This window comes from Phaenicophaeus curvirostris, chromosome 16 (genome assembly GCF_032191515.1).
Source record: "Phaenicophaeus curvirostris isolate KB17595 chromosome 16, BPBGC_Pcur_1.0, whole genome shotgun sequence".
NCBI classification, from domain to species: Eukaryota; Metazoa; Chordata; class Aves; order Cuculiformes; family Cuculidae; genus Phaenicophaeus; species Phaenicophaeus curvirostris.
In genome coordinates, this window is record NC_091407.1 from 13,320,682 (window position 1) to 13,338,287 (window position 17,606).

The following is a 17,606-nucleotide window of genomic DNA, read 5'->3' on the forward strand; positions in this document are numbered from 1 at the left end:
CCAAGCCAACACACAAAACAACCACATCTTCCTTATTTTTAGAGCTAATGGGGGGGAAAAAAAAAGGATGCATGTAGAGAGCTTGCTGCATACAACTATGAGAGGATGCCTGTGGCCCTTATTTTCTCCTGGCACATAGTTAGTTACAAAACCATCTATCCCTAGCTAGATTATCAGAAATAGGTTTCAAATTTATCTTCTACATCATTATGTTTTCCTGTATTTATGTAAGTATTTTGGCTATAAAAAGGAAACTATTTTAATTCAGGGGTTAGTCAGATACCGTTACAGTCAAAAGCACTGTTATTCAACTACAGTTTACAAGTGACTTTCAGGAAGTTAATTTGGTTTTCTTCTTTTCTTTATTTTTTTCCCCCTAACTCATAACAGAAACAGTTATTTTACCTTACAGGCGCTTATTTCTAGCCCCAGACTGCTCCACTAAAAGACAGAGCAGCAGCCAAATTGCTGAGAGCTGGCTACTGTTAAGCTCCAGCCAGCCCATCTGTAGATAATATTAGAAGTCACAGATGCAGCAATAACCACTGGCAAACCTGCTATATCAGAGGCTGCAATGAAGGCTCCGAGTTCCCTTTGGACAGATGTTCTGGCAGAGCAGGGTAGTTAAAAGAAAAAAAATATCCAATAAACAATATCTCCATTATCGACTCAGGGACCAGAGTTTTGCCCTCAAATGTACTTGTAACAGTGAGAAATGGCATCTCGTGTATTTTTCTTCTGTTTCCGTTTCCTCAGTTTCAGTTCCCACTCCTGTGAGTCATTTTCTTGCTATCCTACCTCACTTATTTGGCTAGTTACTTGATTACTGCAGCTTATTTGCACTTAAAACAGCCATTATGTTTCATCATATCTAAATAATTAGGCTAATGACAGCAGGTATACTTCTGTTGATTCAATCATGCATCACAGATAATATCAACATTGCAAAGTCTGTTCATTTAAGAAACATTAATAAGACCTTTCACAAAATCACAAAGTTGGCTAATAAGCTCCATTCAAATATAGTAATGATGATGCATTTAGCTTTATTTTATTTGCTTTTCTTCAAAATTCTTACAGCGAATTCATATTTTCCTCCAGTTTTTTTCTGTTATATAGACACCCAAATTTACTTTAAGAATGAATGAATAAACAACCTTCTCGTGTTCTGCTGAACTTAGGAATATTGATGGTAAAAAAACCAAAACCAGCAAACTAAATATTGTGGCACTTACCATTTTATCATACTAATGTTATTTGTAATTAATCATATTATGATATTAATGATGTACACAAAACAGTGTCAGCCGTCTCCACACCAAACTGGGCAGTGTAAGACAGAATGGGTTGATTTCAGTTGGAGATTAAAAAGATAAGTTAGTCCATCCCTACACAGATATTAAACAGATGAACTCCTTGATCTATGGCTAAGCAAACACTTAAATTACAAGATCATTAAAAACACACATTCAATTAATTGGAAAAGTTGTCTGACTAAACCAATTTGAGTGTATTTGCCAATCTTAGGCATACAATGGAAGTCATGAAACTGTACTGAGGTTGAGGGAATGCAGAACCAGACCTACAAAACAGAATATGGGAGACAAGGGAACTGCTAGAAATAACAACAAATATACTTGTTTTGAAAAGATCACCATTAGTACCAGGACTAGGTAGGAAAAAAGCTTGTATTTAAACACAATTAGGAGTTACTTATTATAAAATACTATATAAAATATATTATAGTATTATACAGTACTATATACTATTATAAAATACTAACATTAACCAAAAAAAGGAATGGTTAGTTATCAAACCTGAGAGAAATTGCTATTACCATAACAGCCACAGTCCCTGCTCTGAGTTTACAAGGCTTGTCAGGCTGGCTTGGAAGGAACTTGCCTTCAGAGACTTGGAGCTTTGTTTCTACTTGGTTTAACAGCACCTGCAACTGTTCTAATGGCCAGGTGGCTGCTGCCTAATTTGATTCACATCTGACTGTCCTTATACTGTGTAAACATTTTTATATATGCATACAGACAGTAGTAACGAGTTAAGCTGTGTAGACTCAGATATTTCTAAGTAAAACAGTGATGCAGTGTCAATGAACATAGGTCTGGTATGATGGCAAAGACCTTGCAAGCTGGCACGCAAGATGCAATGTAGGGGGGCTCCAGTACAAGGTAGAAAGAGATGGGACCAATAGAGAGTCAAAGGTTTAAACGGCTCCACAATGGTCTATTGAAGAAGCGCAGGATTTAAGAAATGCTGGATAAAAGCCAATTTAGGAGTGAGAGTGAAAAACTATCTAACAAAGCAAAAGTATTTAACACATGGAGAAGGCGTTGTGTAATAGAAAACTCAGATGTAATGTGGTTTTTTTCTTAATCAACAGAAGTGGATGGGTCCCCATAAAGGGAAAATAATATTCTTTCTCTGAACCACAACATATAAGGCCCTCTATTTCTAACAAACTTAGAGTAAGAGTAATCTGAATGTATCCTTTATGAATAACCCCCTCATCACTAAAAGCTGAGGTATGCAGATATTTCACTAGGATGCCATTTTGATGGCATCAACTGTGCTAAACAAACAGTTGCAAGGACAGTAAAACAGATGTAGAAATGTTTAGAGTTCTTGAGTATTCATCTGCCTAGAAAAGGAACCTGTACAAACTCATTCATACAAGTGACCCTTCTCTTCTACACATCTGCACTGCTTTGTTCAAAACAAAGCTGCAGTCCAACAGCATTTTACATCTCCCAAGCTAAGTGTGCGAAGGGTTTTCTGCACTCAGACCTTTCCTGTGCCAACACCCCCATGAGTGGCTCTTGCAACACAGCCAGAAGCTCTGGATGCAAACAACTCCTCTGCTAGAGACAGGCTCCAGCTCTACAAAAGTAATAGAGATTTTCTCGTAGCAGAAGTCCTTATACCTTGTTCCCCCTCTCAAGAGGGACTCTGGATCAACAGAGACAGCAAGTAATTCATTGTAGATATACTAATCGTACACACAGGAAATGTCTATAATATCATATATTCTGAGTTAACTCTTATTTTTCTATTTGTGCTACTACTTAAGCCACTTCTAATGCTTTGCAGTTTCTTTTTCCCACACTGGATCAAAACCAGTATAGTGGACATAAACTCACAGATGTCCCTACTAAATTTCATTTGTTTTCTTTTCCCTTACAGATATTCCTTTGGAATAAAACAAAATTATAGAGAACACCTCCATGCTGAAGCTCTAATATGAACAGTAATACACCTCCTAAGGACACATTAAAATCTCAGTTGAGTCCAGTAATTTAGTTTCCTAAATGTTTGCTGCAAAACACAACCAAACCAAACCTAGGCTAGCATTCTGAAATCCTTTGTGGCACATATTAGGAAAATGCATAAAGAATTGAGAGATGTTTCTTAAATGAATAAAAACTCAGAAGGATTTCTTGAGTTTTTTGGTGTTAATATCAGGCTGATTAAACATCAAGCCATTACAGTTCATTATAACTATTGAAAACAAAATTTAAGGTACGTTGAAGTGAATTTTAAGCTTACAGCAAAAACTGAAAAAAGAAAACATAAAAAATCAAATTAGACACTCTCAAAGACAGCTTATGTAAAAGGTGACCTACAGTGAAAGATTGTAGCACATGTTTTGAATTTAAAACACAAAAAATTTTTGCAAGGCACTCATATATCCTTAAGAAAACAGTCTGGAATCTAAAATAACATAAAAAAATCCAATTCAACAGAAAATGGCTTTCAACAAAAGCTACTGCTACTTTAAAATAATTACATAATTTGATTCATCATAATTCAACAATTACATTTTTAAAGTCAGTGAATATCATAAATGTTGATTCCTACCTTTACATTTCCTATTACATACTTATAGACACAGTACAATTTTTGTATACAAAAATAAAATACCAAAAAGAGCTACACACTAAGTACATCCCTAATGCCAGACATCAGAGGTCAGATGAAATACATCACTCAAAAGATACAATGTCATTACTATTCTGCATTTCAGGGCTTTCTGAAATTGAAATCAACCATTTGCTTAAATATGAAAAAAGTAGCTAATATCTAGTACAGTGAACTTCGTAAATCATACTAGAAGACATCCACAATCACCTTTCTGATTTCTAACACACACTAACATTACCTGAGTAATGAGCTAATGCTTTCCGATTCTGCAGGAAGCAGCCTTCTAGACAACTGACTTCTAACAACCAGTTGCTAAATGGTTCTACAGAATGTAGATCAGAGAAATGTCTGCATGACCCCTAGGGCAGGCCAGGGTTTCAGGACAATTCTAGGTGAAAGTCAGGACTAACAGGCAAAAAGCATATTGAAAACAGTTGGAATTGCTGAAATCTCCTTTTTCCCCGGAAGCCCTCTAACAAATGATCATTAAGATTCATGTCCGGTAAAAATATCTACATGGACAGAGGAGCTGTTTTACAGGATTGCATCATTTGAAGTAACACACTCTGTCCAGCAATGATCAGTATTAGGTATTTACAAGAGAAAATCAGGGTTGGTCTTTCCCACGTTAATTTGTGAGGAAGGACATTCTGTGTTTTTCTATAAAAGGAACTACCGCACTTTAATTTCTACAGTTAATCTGCTTATATCTTTTGTATATAAAATATCCAGTGGCAAAAGTATGAGGAATACCTTTATGCAGCATAAAAAACTCATTCTTTTCATGAGTCATTGCTCAATCATTTTATTGAGTTCATAATCCTTGCTTTATGAGTTACGTCATTCTAATATCAATATTCAAATCAATATCAATAATTTCACTTTATTACTCTTCTCCCATTTCACTCACCTGTCAACTCTTTTCCAACGTGAAGAGACCCAGCACGCACTTCATGTCTTTGCTGTACAAAAGCTATTCCACACCGCTGATCATTCCTTTTACCTTACCCTAGACTACACCTTCCTGAGCCATAGGGTCACCAGGACTGCTTAGAGTGAGCACACGTAAGACCAGTGCAAACTCCTGCAGAATCAGCCCTATTATTTTCTGTACTGAGTGCTTTTCCAGAAAATTGCTAAATATTCAATTTGCTTTTTTTGACAGCTGTCAAGCTTTGAACTAATGCTTCTGAGAACTCCATCTGATGTTTCCAAGAAAGGCTTCTGAGCAATAATAGTCATGCACTCCCTCCTTGAGAACAGATTTCCATCTATTATGAAATTCTGAAAAGTGAATTTTATTCTGTCACTTAATCCTTCAGCTTTCTGCACCTTCCCAGTCAGTCTTAGCTTTGTCTGTTCTGAATCATCCTGTCTCAACAGAAATTTATGTCATTATTTTGTCCCTTTTACAGACTGAATAGTATAGATTCCCATGGACTTCCACCTATAAAACTCCTTCACTGTAAAAGTTCACCAGTTATTTGTACCAGTGAAATATTTGGATCTGTCTTCATTACATTTTAGCCTCCTGGTTCACTGGATGTGCACTTAAAATTTCTTCATCACTTCTTACTGTGATGAGAGAAAGACCCTCATTTCTAAGCTCTGCTACCAAAAAGTATACAAAGTTTGTGCTCTCTTCCGGTTCTGGCTGCATTTTCCCACTGACCTCCTTTATCTTTATGATGAATTCAACTCCTCTTTTCTCAGTATAACCTGTATCTGCTGTTTGCACTACATGCCGTTTTATCAGCAACTATTTCATCTGCCTCTAATCCTACACTGTGAAATCCTTCTACAATTCTATGTGATTTCTCTTGAGTAATTGTGTCATCAGCAACCATTTTTTGCCTTCCAGTTCCGCCTTTATCTAGATCTTCCAATGCCTCTTCATTTCAAGCAGTTTAACCCCTCCAAGAAAAAATCTTTGTATGAAAACCTTCTTGACTTCACTGTGAAGAACATTACTGTATGGAATTAGGCTTATTTTCAGATGGCCTTTCCATGGTTTTTAGGACTTATATTCTTTCCATCCTACACTAAAGCAATCAGAGGGTTACAGAGCTTTCTTCCCCCTCTTCTTTAACATCAAGCCCAGAAAGGATATAAGGAAAGCATAATATATACACCTGGAATAAAACATTAATCCATGGCGGGCTTCATTCCCAGACCTCAGGGAAGAACAATCGCATCTGGAGAAGAAGCGGGGTGGAACACAAGAAGAGGGAAGGAGCCTGGAGCAGAAATCTCCACACTGGGTGGAAACAAACCAGAATGTGTGGTAATTTCCCCATTTTTTCAGACCACTTGAACAGTAATAAAGATCTCTCAAAAAATATGGACACAATCCTTGGGTATCACAGAGGAGCATTAGGTAGGGGTCTGTTTATAAGAACCTTCATTTGGGGCCAATGGTCCCAAGGAAATAATTGTAATCTGGTGGACACATTGTGGACACAAACACAGCTGATTTAGATATGGGTCCTTTTCAGTAAGAATATGAATCATAAAGGAGACGCATTAAATGGCTTTTAGAGGCAACCAGAGCATGATACAAATATCCCTAGAAGTACAAAGAATCATTATACTTCATTTAACCATACATCAGATAGTACAAAATCCTTTTAGGATTTTAAAAAGTGAATTCAGAGCTGCTGTACAAGTCCTGTCTGAAGAATTTTACTGCTCTATCCCTAGCACAAATAAAACCCTAGCTGTAATGGTGTTTACCAATTCATGCAAATGCAGATTTTCAATGACAGTTAAAACAAAGTATAAAAAATCCAATTTTTTGCACACAACCTATTAAATAAACATAGACTACATTGTTTGAAGCATAGCTGTAGACAGAAAACCTATATCCTCCAAACTACATTCCTTAAATTAACATTCTTGAGTCAGTAATAAGAAATTGCATTGATACGCCACAAAATTACTTCTGTAGTGTCTGTTCTAGTTTTTTTTATTAGTGCATCCAGCAGTAGGTAAGAGCTAAAATAAAATATCTCCACATAACTATTATTTTAAGCCCCACAATTCATGTATTCAGAATTTTCACCTTGCATGACAAAGCCACTCCTACAAAATTGATTCTGCCTGGACACATTCAGATTCTACTGTCTGAATATTCCCAATGTTTCAATAGTAGTACCGATCATCTCTAAAAGTGTGCATATCAGTGCACGTATGAGACTACAGATCAGCCAGAAATAGACTGCTACAGCTTTGTCATTGCCCTTGTACATTCAGATTTAATCTTGTGTAGATGTTGGTATTTGCAAGTGATTTTTGCATAACTACACTCCACATTTTTGCTGTTTGGAATCATCTGTGATGATTCTGCCTCCTGTAGGTGTGTTTTTCTTTACAGCCGTCTGTTGTACTGCTTGTAACAAAGCTCCAGGAAAGACAAATAAAGCCCTAATGTCTGTAAGATGAGACTTGGAACCAGAAAACACAAACATGTGGAAACCATAACTCATGCTGAACTTCTCTTTTTGAGTTTCAAGGAATCTGAGTGGCAAAGTAATTGATTTGTACTTCAATATCCTGACCTGGCTTATAAAAAAAAAGACAGAAAACTGCCATGAATTACTTTGGATCTGCAACTTTTATTACTTGTAGACTGTGCAGATCTAAAAATCAATAGCATGTACCAACCTGGGCTTGATAAAAGCATAATTTGTGAAGAATGCCAGATCAATCTTTTCTCAGTGTGGACCCAATATATAATATGTATATATATAATTTCTAACTGGGTCACGCAAAATACCCCTCTATGTAAGAAAGAAAAGACAAATCAAACCCCCCAAAACCTGTCCCACGCTACTGCCCTCCAGTGTTTCTATTACAACACTTCTGCTCTTTTCCAGATGTGCCCATGAAACTTTGTTCCTCTGGAGTTCAGATGAAGGAAGCAGTGGTGTGTTTTGGATTTGTGACTGAAACAGTGTTAATAACACAACAATGCTATTGCTATTGTCAGACTATTGCTGAGCACTTTTTACACAGCATTAAGGGTTTTCTTCCACCCTCTTTTCCCCCGCTCTGCCTCTGTAACCAGTGGGGTGGGGTGTACAAGAAGTCGGGAAGGGACACTGTAAGGACAGCTGGCTTGAACTGAGCTAAGGGATATTCCAGACAATATGATGTTGCCAGCAATAGGAGCTCATGGACAGGAGGAAGAAGAGGGGGACACTAATGGCATTTGTCTCCCCAAGCTACAGGTGACAAAGCCCAACCCTCCTGGAAACAGCAAAACACCTGCCTTCCAATGGGAAATAGCAAATGAATTCCTTACTTTGGTTTGCTTCTGCATATAGGTTTTCTTCACTTAAACTGTGTTAAACATTTTCCTCGCTTTTACTCTTCTGATTCCCTCCCCCATTGTACTGAGAGCAGTGACCAAGCAGGCAGGTGGGTACTCACTTGCCAGCCAAGGTCACCGTCACCAGATACAGGGGAAGCAGTATCTTGACTTTGTCAGGATAAAGAAGATCCATCCTAGACTGACATGCAGTATGTGGTTGACGAATACGATTTGCATGCTGGTGCCCAAGACCTGCCTCATCTAACAAGCACCCAACCAACAGCTTCTTTAGAGAGAAGTTAAAACATGTCAGCGCATCAACCGCCACAGAGTGGTACCAGCAGCCTCCCTTCCTCAGCATATGCAGACAAGAACTCTGTTCTTTGATTACTGTCTAAATTTGCTTTGTATGATTAGCGTATAATGATTTTGGTAGGCCACCGACAAAACTCTCATTAATGCATTAACAGATGCAAATAGACTTTGATATTGCAAGATATAGGCTTGGCTACCTGGTGAGAAATCCCAAATTGCTAAGTCCCCACGATCAGTGCTAGAACACTGCCACAGTCACAAATGAGTTGCTAGAAAGGTTCACAGTCAGATGCAGTTCTGAGAGGTACAGTTCAGTTTCTGAAGGTAACAAACAATCCCGAAGGAAAAGTAAATGTCATCAAATACAAATGCATTCTGTCAAACTCACATGGCGTTTCATCTCTTTAAATCTCTTAAACCATGTAGAACAAATATTTCTTTATTCATGAACAGATTTTTCTTTGTTCCTAGCATTCTCCTTCCTCACTGAAGATATTTTTTTCCAACTGCCATGCCATATTCAACATTTAAAGAGCAGCTAGTAACATGATTTCATGATTTCCAATTTATCTTGCAGAATCAGTGAAACATAGCATGTTGTTTATTGGTAGTGTATGAATGACACGGGAATGACATGTTACAGCACAGACACTCTCTAACGTCAAATGTAATAGAAAAAAAAAAAGGAAATTAAATATTGCCCAGATCTAATCCAATTATCACAATCCAAAACTCCTGTTCATTTCCCGTAACAGTAGCAGTAAAGATACCCCCCCACTGAACCAACAATATGCTATTACACCTGTGCCCAGTGCTGTACCCAGACACAGCTCAGAAGGATCTCAGACCCAAAACACAACGCACAAAAAAGCCAAACACCATGGCATTAGATCAACTATGAATGTACCACATGCAGGGATAAAGTAACTCCCCATTTAATACAGACCTGACTTTCCAAACATGTATTGCAAAATTCTGCATGCACACATTGCTGCTGGTTCATGGTGTTACCACCCTCTAAGAAAATCCTACCTAAACTCACTGTGCTCAAGCAGCACTGGTGCTGAAGATGTAGAAACGCGCACACCTTAACATGCAGTAGCAGTAACACAGCAATGAACCCTCCAGGAATCCTGGGTTGCCCCAGGGCCCAGAATAACATCGCTGCAGTTAAGAACACTTGCTATGCTGAGCTGCTCAAGTGCTTGTAATGCCTGTACCTTCCCTTTACATAATTTGCATTACCAGAAAGTTACAGAAGTCTGTAAGCGCCTCAAAGAAAAAGAAAAAAGGATCAAGTGTATATCTTTATTAAAGAATGCTGACACCCTTGACATGACCCAGATCGTCATGAGGACTGTTAAATTTCAATTAGCTTTGAGCTCTGCTGATAGGACTTTATAACAGTCGCATGATTTTCTTGAGGAAATTTTTCAATTTTTTATGAGACAGGAGAGAACATGAAATTGTAAGCTCTTTTTCACTTGCTAAATGCAAAAATCATTAACAATAAAAGGTACTGGATTAGAGGGAGTGCAGGAGGAAAGATGGCCCACTAACAGAGGCAATGATTTGGGATTTGAGGAATACGAATTCAAATCCTAGCTCTGCTGTACTCCCTCTCCTGGCACATCAGTCAGGCTGCTCAATTTCCTGCTTTCTCCTCCTGTAATAAAGAGATAATGACACATACTAATCTCACAGGAATTTTGGGACTTGATATCTCTTAAATGCCACCACGCTATGGAAATGAACTTGATCAAAAACATCTTAATTCTATAATCTGGAGAATATCCAGAGTGCATATTATTGCCAGTGCAAGTACTCTAAGTGTTTACACATATGTGAAAATTTTCATAATGTCTCAGAAAGAGTCTGCAATACAACATTTATGAAGGAAATATCTCAGCAGTGTGAGAAAACAAGCTGCTACGTGCAGTAAATTCAGCTCCTAAACTTAATCCACATTCAGTCTCTACAGCTTTTACTTGGCAGACCCAAAACATCATTTACAATGGTGGAGGATTTGGAAAGTTCACAGAGGAATCCATCAGAAAGAAATACTGACTGCATTCTTATAAGAGAGGACGGAGAAAAGAAGAAATTATTAGATGTTTCTTTATGCGTACGTTTGTATACAACCAAGAGCAAATTACAAAGCTAACTTCTACACGGAGTTAAGAGTTCACTATAACCTTATATCATAGAATGCTTTGCGGTCCATATCTCTCCAATTTAAAGACAAGGATGTCATGCACAAGTCCAGGCAGACGATTATCAGTTACTCTTCTTTTATCCATTGTAACTCCATTGCAGAAGGCTACAAATACGCCAGTCATTATTTGGTCTTAGTGATGCCATGTTGGCTGTCACCAATCACCTCCTTATTTTCCATGTGCCTCAGCAGAGTTTCCAGAAGGAGCTGCTCCATGATCTTGCAAGGCAAAGAGGTGAGACTCACCAGCCTGTATTCCCCCCGAGTCTTGCTTTTTTCCCCCTTTTTAAAGATAGGGGTCCCCCATGAGGACCAGAGTTGTGAACATGGGGCAGTTCTTATCTTACTATAAAGAGTCTAATTCACTTTTTCTACCTGGTCTGGCGGCCTGTAGCAGGCCACCACTATAATGTCACCTGTCCCTGCCCTTCCTTTAAATCTGACTTAAAAGCTCTCAGTCGTCTCTTCATCCATCCCCAGGCAGAGCTCCATGCACTCCAGCTGATCACTGACACAGACGGTGATGCCCCCCTCCTCACCTTCCTTACCTGTATTTCCTAAACACCCTGTACCCTTCCATTCCGACACTGCAGTCACAGGAGCCATCCAACCATGCCTCTGTGATGCCAGTAAGATCATAGCCTAGCATTTCCAAAAAAATTACCTGAACTAGGAGTCTGTCTCTTGTTTTCAAAAAGCATGTCCTCTCCAATTTCAGTAAGCCTTATGCTCTTTAATCAGCTTTGAGAAACTAACTTCTAAATTCATTTAGATGCTTAAAAAATTGCATTCATATATACTTATCTGCAGCAGAACGTGGAGATTTAAAAATAAACCCTAAACTCAACAAAGCATATTTAGTTCCCCATGCAGGAAAGAGTTAAAGACTGTATCTAACTAAACGTGTTTAACTAGTGGAAAAGTTCCATTGCAAATCAACCACGTAAAACTGAGTTACCTTGCACCTACACCAGAAAAAAAAGAAAATAATTCAAACACAGGTCAGGCTTAGCAACCTTAGCTAACATTTTTCTGAAAAAAAATTATCCATGAGAGTATTCTCTTGCTTATCATTAAGACTGTGTAACTGCCTCGCTGCTTCGAGGCCTTAATGAATTCCTACAATAACTGTTGAAGATACCTGAAGATACCACAAAACAACAATGAATAACATGACAATGGAGCAGACACTAACAACTAAACTGTACCCATCCTAGCTCAGATGAAGTAATGGACCAGAAACTACTGCTTCATTTACATTATCCAAGTCCCATTCTTCAAATCTTTTTTACTGTAATTCACAGTTATCAGTAATTCAAAGTACTGCAATTTTAAAAATATTCAACTCTCTAGATTAATACTATCAGTCAGACTACATTGGAATACAGAAAGATGAATAAGTAAGAATGCAATCATTAAAATCTTTTTCCCAATACATTTATTAGAAGAAGGTTACAATACTAGTTTATTTGTAAGAATTATGATATTTTATTATAGCGCTCTGACAAATTTTTTGTTAATGCCTTTCAGGTAGAAATCCCTAGATCATACTAAGCTCAGATTCCTCTGTGGCATCCTATGTTGTTTTGGAAAACAGATTTACTGTTTTAATAAATGCAAAAGATGTGTTTAACGAAGGGAGGAAAAGAAATCATAATCCCTGATAATAAAATATTTTCAATGTAATAATAGCTATTTTTCAGTTACTTATTTCAACATGTTTACAATTCAAAGGAAAATACAGCTCCTAAACTAGGGGAAAGGGTTTAAAATGCCTTTCTTTCAATGGCTTTGTAGGCCTTTACAGCATGGTGACCAGTTTGTGTCACTGACAGACTAAGACAAGTGACAATAAGACTGTTTTGAGACCAAAAGCGTATTTACATACGTGCATTTACATCCACTGGGGTTTAAAATGTGGATGATAATAACAGCATGCCTTCCAAAGGATGCAACTATCAAATAAAGATGGAGCAGAACCACTGTCTCATCCTTCCTCTATTACCTAAAAAATTTCTAGCCAAGGAAACTTGCTCAGCAAAGCAGCGATGAAATCATTTAACTACAGGATGCTTACAGAGCTATTTAGCAACCATGTAAATCTGAATATTAAGAAAAAGCAATAGAATGAGCAACCATACCAAACTTTTCTCTCAAAAGCAATTACATAAACTTCCTGCAGAACATGGAAAGGTTAACAGCTTTCTCTTACCTTTTTATTGAACTGTTTTCAGATAGCTGAGGTGGAACTCCAAAGAGAATGGCTGCTTTGCCAAAGAATCATAGCTTTAGGCAACAAAGTTGCATAGGAGAGGACTAAGCACAAGAATTTATCTTTACAAATAAGCCAGAGAGAGAGAAACACAATATAACCACTGCTAACTGTTCAGCCTTCTGAACTGGGGTACCAGTCAACCATCTCCCATTTTACTTCTGCAGATCATTGCCATTACACACAATATCAATCCCATTCCCTGTCTTTCGATTTTAACCAGTGTACAACAGGCAGAGATCACGGCATGTGCTATTGCCTAATACAATCTTCCCACTTTAATGAATTTCAGTTCCCAACAATGGAACAGCAAAAACGCTCCAGTTACGAGAATGAATTGAGAACTCCAGTGATCTAGGTTTTATGTTCACTTCTGCTACTAACTTTTTGCCGCTCTTTGTGCTTCATTTTCCATTGTGTATTTGCAACAATTCTAACTCCTTTGCCTGTTGCATTTATTTTTAGCTGTTGTTTTCTGGAACGGTCTTTTATTGCTTTGTTTACTGGTTTGCTCAATGCACTACAGCTTTGGTTGAGAACCACAGACATTACTGCATAATTAATAGAAGGTCACATGCCAAATAAATCCATGGGCTATCTGGTAGAATCAACCAACTCCATTACCAAATTAAATTGTAAATGCAGGATTTCTCTGCGATTACACTGTTAACGTTGTACTTACCTCAACATACTTGGCTATCAAAATGAAATATAAAAATAAAATGACAAAAGCTAGAAATTGCACTTAAATTTACTGTGATTGTTACATGGGCTTTTTGACACTCGAGGCAGAAATCTGTTTCATTACATACTATCCATAATCTTAACGTATCCGTGTTGGATTAGTATTGGTGGTTTTAAATGCTTCTTCTAAATAAGGGAACGGGACAAACCATTTTATCATCAGTAATGTACTACATGTGTACACCATGTCACGGGTGAATAGGGCACAATGCCCAGCCATATGGTGTACTTGGGAGCCAACTCATCTACATCGCCTGTTACCAGGCAACATGCTGGACTTCAGACTCAGCTTGGAAAAAAAAAAATGACCTCTTAGCCCTAGAAGTCGATTGTTATTCATTGTGCTGGTTAGGTTATGATCACAAGGGGAAACAATAAAAACAATTATGCACATTGAGATTTGGCAGCAGTAAACCTTCCCAAAATTCCAAATGAGTTTTTTTTTTTCCCCTTCTTCTTTCTTGTCATACAACTCAAATCTCTGCTTTAGCTCGTTGAAGGAAGATGAATATCTTTTCCTTCAGCTACATTTATAGAAACTGAAGCACTAGATTTACAGTCAAATGAATATTAGCATCCTAAAAACGTGCCAGTAATTATCTCTGGGACCACTGCCTCCCATGGGTTAGAAACCACAACCTCATTCTTGCAATTTTAACAGAATTTTTCTAACAAAAGCTATCAATTGCATCAAATTCTGCTAAGAGCTGTAAGGTTATTCTGTGATAGAAAATATTTCTCATGACAGAGGAAAAGCTAAAAGCAACAAGCATGCTGAGCACCACAGAACTGATTTAAATCGGTCCTCAAGACGAATAGGCTTTTTTTTTTTCTTTTTCCCCCTGTAAACCAGGCAGTCTTTTTGAAATAATGAAATATTTTTTTCAAAGACATTACGAGGAAGATTGTGTTCAGTGTAGGAGAACAAATAAAAAGCTCTTCTTACGTCTAACAAGGACCAAATGTCTAATTTTTTTCAATGACACCAAGCTGTATGCTTGGTGCTGGAGCAGAACTCAACTACTAGTATTAATGCATTTGAACAAAAAAAAAAGTGAATCTAGTCTACCATTTCAGCAATATATACATGCAAATTATTTACTTTCTACACACAGGACAAAGAAAAGTGTAATTATAAGTGTATAAAAAACATAATCAGTCAGCCCAATACAGAAAAAGCCATGCTTATTAGCCAATACAGATATTGGAGTATTGCAGTTTATTTCAAGTAAAGTATTATTATAAATCCTTTGAGAAGTATCAAAAATTGTTTGAGAAGTACCAAATACAAACCTACCAAAACAAAGAGCTTTTTTCTGATACTTCTGAACTTATCATGAGAAGTATAGAAAGACATATTCTGATTAAAAAGTGCTTAACCAATACTGTTTCTAACTACATATTAAAATTAAAAAAACTTTACAAGAAAAAATAAATTCCAAATATGAATGAACAACAAATAGTTTGGATGTGTAAGCCTCTTCTTAGGAAGGAAAAATATGAAATATTATCAACACACTTTCTTGTATGTTCTATAAATTTGTAGCTTAATTCACCATATTCCCTATTCTGACATCACAGGCACATTTAAAAAGGCAAGTGTGATGAATTATCCACAGCTGTTCTAAGGGAAAATCTGTCTGTGACTAATCTACATAGAAAGGAATTTTGTTCTGACTGAATCAGGCAAAGGTAAAATAAAGATTACAGTGACATAACCCTAACATCTAAAAGGGAAACACAAGAGCAAAGCACTTTAACCTAAGGCCAAAACAAGGGAGATTATTTTCTAAGCATGTCACTATCAAGTTGTTGTTCACTGAAGATTAAAAGCTATCAGATCTTGTACTCATGGTCCATTAGTCTTGCATTCCAGCATCAGCATAGCAAGTTGTGAAGTCCAAAGTATTTCTTTATTCATTATGACAGTGCAAAAGAGATTTTGGTCAAATTCTAAGCAAATGAACTAAACAAAACCCAATAAAAATAAATGCACTTACTGAAAGAAGGCTCCGATCATGAAAACAATAGGCACCACTTGCATGGGGCTTCTGTATAGTTTCCTAAAAAAAGAAAAATACATTCTTACTATAAATGGGAGATCTAAAGGATATTTCTGCCCTACTTCGATGGAAAGCTGAAGGTAGGCTTTAATCTTGGAAGTGTTGTAACAAAATATAAAATTGATAATGTGTTAGTTCAGCTTTCACAAGAAGTACTGCATACATTATTGTCTCATAATTGCAATTTTACTGTAGTACAAAGCCAAATAGCAAAATCTGCTTAGTGATTCACAAATACCAACAAAGACTTTTAGTTATTAATCACCCAATGAAGGGTAAAAGTTTCCAGGCAGTCTGCAATTTATTCAAAGCTTAAATCCTATGTCTGCATTACAAACTTGCCTGCCAAAATGGATATGCAATTGCTAAGCCATACTTCAAAACATTCCCCAGTACAGGTTTCTGTTTCAACAGGAACATGCAACTATGATTTACTGTTTTGGTTTTTTTCAACTGAAAACTTCAAACAATTTTGAACAAAAAATGATCATAAACTACACAAAGGGACAATCCAAAACACATGATACAAGCACATAGCTGTGAGTGAGAATAGGATAACACACTCTTTCACATCACTTTTTCTTACTGATGTGCAGCTGGTGACATCTAATAATTCACTGAATTATTCATTGAATTTTAGAAGTTACAGTAAGCTCAGCCATGTTTTTCACAACAGATTATCCCCTACATGTACGTTTTATTCTGTAGTACATACTACATATACCATATATTCTACATACTATATTTTAAATAGTAGTACATACTCAGACACAAATACTTTTGAATAAAGAAACACAGCACATATTTTGAGTCTTCAAAGAAAATACACACCTAGGTTAACACATTACCAAATATTCTGTAGGAAAGTGTGATATTCTTTTTATCCATTTCAATAGAATTCCAATAAAAAATCTGCAGTGGCTCTCTCTGATGCAGTTAAGGATAAATAATAATAAGAACAGTGCATGTTCTATAAACATGTCAGGTAACAGCACGTACTGTTAAAAAAAAAAAACCCAAACAAAAAAATAAATCAAAAAGCAACTTCAGCATCTGAAAAAGCAACAATCAGCAACAAAAACCACACTTGCCTTTTGGTCTCTTCCAAGCAGGGTCAATCTCTAGAAAAGTATCTATCAAACTAAGATCCAGCTTCACGACTGGAGTTCCAAGCACTAATTGCAACTGTCTTAGCGCAAGAAAACCCAAACCACATTAATCAATTTGAGCTGAAGACACAAGTTTATTTCTGATCATGAAAGACAACGAACCATATACATATAAAAATACTACAGAAAAGGCAGCTCACGTAAGATAGTTGCATACGCACATAAACTATACATTAAACTGCTGCACTTTCTCCTTTCCAAGACGTGTTTTTTGGTGTGGGATCAAAAATATCCCCAAGTATAAATGCAAGGTAAATTAATAGTATTGAGATTTAACCTTAAAAATCTCCAAGAAGAAGTATTTGAAAGTAATCCACCTACAATTTCAAAAATGACATCTGGTTTAGGACCGTTTTGTACCATCACAGTGAGGCTTATTTCATAGGCAACGAAATTGAATTGAACAAGTGAAAGTTAAGGGTTTCTCTGTTGGGGGTACTTGAGAGTCACAATTTGAAATCACTGTGATTTTTCAAATGCAAACGCTCACTTTTTAGACTTTGTACTGATTAAAATGCTACCTTATTGAGATGGTAGCACATTAATTTTCCCTTTCTTAAAGACATGTATCTGACTACTCAAT

The 17,606-nt window shown here is 36.9% G+C and overlaps 1 protein-coding gene across 4 annotated transcripts in view; it reads right to left on the reverse strand.

Moving 5' to 3' along the window:
• The window catches only part of RBFOX1 (RNA binding fox-1 homolog 1), an 862,353-nt gene that overhangs the window by 621,639 nt on the left and 223,108 nt on the right, over positions 1-17,606 (reverse strand). For all 4 annotated transcript variants that reach the window (XM_069870215.1, XM_069870214.1, XM_069870180.1 and 1 more), the window contains one exon: positions 15,792-15,854. The gene's annotated coding sequence lies outside the window, so the exon portion shown is untranslated. Of the gene's footprint in view, positions 1-15,791; positions 15,855-17,606 lie in introns of those variants that run through there.